Source organism: Lissotriton vulgaris, chromosome 5 (genome assembly GCF_964263255.1).
Source record: "Lissotriton vulgaris chromosome 5, aLisVul1.2, whole genome shotgun sequence".
Lineage (NCBI taxonomy): Eukaryota > Metazoa > Chordata > Amphibia > Caudata > Salamandridae > Lissotriton > Lissotriton vulgaris.
Genome location: NC_141693.1, coordinates 757,778,604 through 757,784,303, shown reverse-complemented (window position 1 = coordinate 757,784,303; position 5,700 = coordinate 757,778,604). Strand labels below are relative to the sequence as shown.

General features: G+C 42.2%; 1 pseudogene; it reads left to right on the top strand.

Annotated features, from left to right (window-relative positions):
* The first annotated feature begins 4,689 nt into the window (after positions 1-4,689).
* On the top strand, positions 4,690-5,263 carry LOC147711514 (mortality factor 4-like protein 1 pseudogene; annotated as a pseudogene).
* Positions 5,264-5,700: the final 437 nt, after the last annotated feature.

Genomic DNA, 5,700 nt, shown 5'->3' with positions numbered 1-5,700 from the left:
ATCCTCATTGCCCCCGGACAACGTCGGGGCGGGCTGCTAGTGTATCTATATACTTATTACTTTGCTACTACTGTAAAAAAAAAACAATTGAGTCTCTCCAATGCACTACCATATGTTTCCCCCTATACCTCTCTCAATATATCCTCTACCTTCACTCTCTGACTCATCCTAAACCTCATTCTACTACTAAGATCTCTAAAATAACCATTTCTAGACTCTCCCCTTCTCTATCCTTCCTTGCATCACCCCAAACCTCATTTTCCTACTAAAATCTCTCAAATAAGCCTTTCAAAATTCTTCCCTCAGGTATTTTTCCTTAGACTCACCTGAGATCTCATTTTCTACCAAGATCTCTCGAATCCATTTCTAGAGACTCTTACCTTCTCCATCTCTCCGTTACTCATCCCAAACCTCCTCCTATTGCTATGATACCCGAATAAAGGCTTTCTAGTCACCTCCCTCCTCTTTTCCTCCATTATCCTTTCAATCCAACTAACAGACTCACATGTCCACTGCTCAAATGAATTCATATTTCACTATACTAATTCCCCACTAATCCTTTTGGGTATCCGATTTGCGGGATACTCGCAAAAATGGAAACGATCTTTACAACACAGTCATCACATTGCACTACATTTACAATGCAGTCATTACATCGTAACATCCTTTACAACGCATATCACTACAACGCAGCCATTAAATTACATGTCACTGCTACGCAAGACACTACAACGCATGTCACTACAGCGCAGGCATTACATCGCATATCATTACAATGCATACCATTACAACGCATAGTACCCCTACACTATCCAACACTTACCCTACTGTTGCATGCCCTGGAGTGAGGATAGTAATTTTACCCCCACACTATCTAACACTTACCCTACTGTTGCACCCCTTGGTGTTAGAATAGTAATTTTTACCCCTGCACTATCCAACACTTACCTTAAATGCAATGTAATGGTATGCGCTGTAATGGTATGCATTGTAAAGGTATAATGTGATGTAATGGAATGCGTTGTAAATGCAGTTTTAAAAAATGTGTTGTAATGGCATGCATTGTAAATGTATGCATTGTAAGGGATGTTGCGGTGTAAAAACTGTGTTGTAAAGGCATGCATTGTAAATGTATGCATTGTAACGTCATACATTCCGCCGAAAAGCACTTTGCCGTCTTGTTGGGGTAGGAAGCGCTATATACATACAATTACAATTACAGCATGTCCTAATAGCTAGCCTGGCTGACTTTTGAACTTGGGAACCAGGTTCGAATCTGGCCTGTGCTCAAAGTCCTGCGATTCCAGGCAAGTCATTTAATATTCCCCTGCCGAGAAAAGGAAAATGCCTAACGCAATTTGGTTTACATAAAGCGATGTAATGCTCTTGGGCCAAGTTAGCGTGATATGAAAAAACATATAAAAACATACTTAAAAATGAGACTGCAAAAGAATGAATAGAGTTTCTACCATGGCACTGAGCTAGCACTGGAAGATTAGCAAGGGAGACCACTTTACAAAATTGAGCACTCGTCCTATTGAGAGACCAATGAAGGTTGCATCTGTACAGCTGGCTCCCAACAGCAGCATGGAGAGGTGAAATAGCAGGAGAAGGTAATTTCTGTTTGTAGTAGAGGGTCACAACCACTGCCAGTTAGATACTGGTTGAATGATTCCAAAGACTTACTAAAATATTAAATTAAAAGATAACAAAACACCTAAACATTATAAAGATGGTGGAAACTGGAACTCACCCGACAGATACAGACTATCTCTACTGGCTGGTTCTGGGCACGATGAAACAAGAACTCTGGATAATCAAAATGTCAGATGCAGCTTGTAAAAGTCTGCAGTGGGTAGATGAAAAGCCTTAATGTACAATAGGGAGGCCCAGAGGGAAAGTACAACACCCTTTAAGTTAAATATGATTGGATTCTAAGCAATGCCTTCACTCACGGGTGATGTTCTAAATGTTTCCTACTCATCAGACAAAACCATCATGTTGAAGCACAAACAGAGCAGCATACTTGACTGATCTAGACACTAAGATCAATAAAGAAAAGTACATGGTAACCCAGATGGGTAGTACCACCAAGGAAAAAACTAACCAGCCTCTATATATCTTTGAGGTCCTCATTAAGAGTAGTCCAACTGGAGAGGTAAAATGTATCGCATATTTTGGAATGTGCTATATACCACAGGAATCAGAATTTAAAAGGTGAGACAATTATTGCTTGTTACAAGTTGCACCCATCAAAGAGGAGCATAAAAGTTGAGATGTGGCCCCTATAACTGATGGATTGCTTTCTGTTCACTTCTGAGCCCGTAAGATATGTGCCATGTGAAGCGCAACTTTACTTGCCGATGCTCGAGTTCATAAATGCTTATTAAGCTCTGCTGTAAAACGCCTTAGCCTTGCAAGAGAGGCATAGTTTTGGTGTCAGGTTTCAAAAGCATCTAGTTCAAATATTGGAGGCAGTAAGACGTCCTTAACCTGATGCACAGCCTTGGTGTCAAGGTGCTGAGCCTTGCAAGACCTGTACAACCTCACGACAAAGTGTCTTGGTCATCAGGAAATCAAACTACGCTCTGGGTTACAAAATGTATACAAGCAAGTTTGTTAATTTAAATTATTTAATTACATGTGCTAATCTGAATTGAATCTGTTACTGCCCCATGTTTACTTTTACTTTTTATATTTTATCCATGAAGAGATAGGATATAATGCAAACACGCATCGTCTTGTTTTCATAATTTGTAAAAGTGAAGTGTGTCCCTTTTTACAACAGAATTGGAGTGTGATAAAATAACATCTAGCTATTTTCTTATGGAACATTCTAAAAGGCTCTGAAGAACTTCATGTACGAATTTTAAAAATTGACACTAAAGAACTTCAGCGTGTCACTGACACTCTTGCCCAGGTGCCTACTTTGACAATGCTTTGATTTTGAGGTTGCAGCTATTGTTTCATAGCTGTATAATGTCTCAATTGAAATGTGGCACATTCAAGCAGTCTTGATATTTAGCCAACAACACGGTGCATTCTGGGACTTGTAGCTTATATTTTGAGTTAACACATTTGGGTTTAACAATTCCAGAGTGCGAGGTTTTCTTGTTTAAAAGGCGTAGGCAGGCACTTGGCAAATGGCAAGTTGGAAAGATTGAGGCCGTATATTAAAGCAATAAAATACCCCCAATTGTACATGAAAAGAAAATTGGAAGGGACCCCGGAGTTCCAAGATCTTGTAGCAGTACTTTCCCTGCATCCTTGTGTCTATAGGTCCATAGAACGCCTCGGTGACTTGCCCTATATTTACAGTGTGGGCATATTTTATCCCACATAAATATATTATGATAGTTGCCATTATTATTGTAAATATTATTATTATAATATATGCTAGTTTGTCTTCCACTTTTGACCAACCAGGTACTAACATATTTTAATACGATGCAATCATTTGTTTAAGAAGTCGCAAACGTTTGCTCTGTCCCTGCCATCATATCTGCGAGCCACAGGACAAAATTCATTTCCCAACTACGCGCTATTTTTCATTCCAGTCTCAGGCCTCTGGTTGCAGATACAGCCATTGATTCAAATGTCCAGTAGATGGCAACACTGCCTCATCAATCAGTGGCAGGCTGGTTTACAAACACCTTTGCATAGCGCATGACCTACACTTGGACATCCTTTTCTGACTGAAATAACTGCAAGGAGCTGCCTCTGCTTAGTATTCCCAATAGAGGAGTTTAACAAGTGACTGTGTAGCACAACACAGTGCCACATGGTAGTATACCTTCCATGTTTGTATCATGTATCTTTATATTCATTACTTTACTCCTGAGGGATTCTGCTTCCTTCACGCGCCCTCGACCTCTCCCGCCATTCTTAAGCACCGCAGGCCTGTGAATGATTTATTCATCACTCAGTCGGGGGTGACCCGAGAGGGGACAGAAATGTCAGCGACCAGGATGTGCTGCAGCTTGGGTTTACCTTCCAGGCCTGATTGTAAAGAGAGGCGTGTCACGGAGAGCTAAATGCTCTCTGCACACAAGTACACATAGACCAGCGAACACACACACATTCAGATATATGAGCACACGTACACGTAGACCTCTGCGCACACATACTCACAGACATGTGCGCACACGTACACATAGACATATGCGCACACTTACACAGAGACCTGTGCGCACAACTACACCTAGACATATGCGCACACTTACACACAGACCTGTGCACACAAGCACACACAGATGTGCATACAGTCATATGCACACATGTACACACAGACACATGTACCCATGTACACACAGACCTGTGCGCATACATGCACACAGACATATAAGCACACATACACAGTGACCTGTGCACACTCATACACGCAGACCTGTGTGTACACATGCACACAGACATATGCGCACACTTACACACAGACCTGTGCGCACATATGCACAGAGACCTGTACGCACACGTGCACATAGACATATGCACACACATAAATGTTGACCTGTGCACACTCATACACGCAGACCTGTGCGTACACATGCACACAGACATATGCGCACACTTACACACAGACCTGTGCACACAAGTACACCCAGATGTACATACAGTCATATGCACACATGTACACACAGACATATGCACCCATGTACACACAGACCTTTGTGCACGCATGCACACAGACATATGAGCACAAATGAGGAAACGTATATAAACAGAGTTGAAGTAAAAGTAAAGATTCCAGAGGAGCTCAAACCGTGGCTGTTTGAAGACTAGGACTTGATAACTAGGCAAAAGCAGCTCTTCTATCTCCCTGCTAAAAAAAAGTGTTGATGCGATTTTGGAGGATTATGCAAATTACAAGAATTCGCGAGGCAACAGAGATAACAAGGAGTATGCAGTGAACAAAGTGGTTGCTGGAATTAAGGAATACTTTAACGTGATGCTCGGCACACAGCTGCTGTACAAGTTTGAGAGGCCACGGTATGCAGAAATTCTGGCTGATCATCCAGATGTACAGATGTCACACGTCTATGGAGCGCCTCACCTTTTAAGACTGTTTGTCCGTATTGGTGCAATGCTTGCCTACACACCTCTGGATGCGAAGAGTCTGGCTTTATTATTGAACTATTTGCATGATTTTCTGAAGTATCTTGCAAAGAATGCACTAGTATTGTTCAGCACCAGTGACTATGAAGTTGCATCTCCTGGAACCACCCCTGCCTGCCATAGACCCTGCTTGGAGCCAGTTGCCAAGTGACCAGAGCCTAGCCTTTACCTTGCCGCCCCAAGCTTCATCCACTGAGCTACCGGAAATAGAGGAAGCAACCACTATCACGAGCACAGCTGAACCTCCGACCCAAACTAACGCAAAGTCTTGCAGAAAGAACAAAAGGAAAGGTAGGAACCGTACCCTAATAGGGGCAAGGTTTAATATAGAAGAACTATCACCATCCACTGCGGTTTCAGACACCGATGCCCGGAGCCCGTCACCCAGTGCCCACAGGTCCTCCTCGCCCGAAGCCCGAGACAGCGCACCAACAAAGTCCCCATCACAGTGCTCAAAATCAACAAATAATCCCATAAAAAAAGATTACATCAAAAAAATGCACCAAACAGAAACTTCTACAATTCAAAATAATTCAGCCAGGTCAGACTCCGGACAACAGCATAATTAAATCGGGTGAAGAAGCCGCA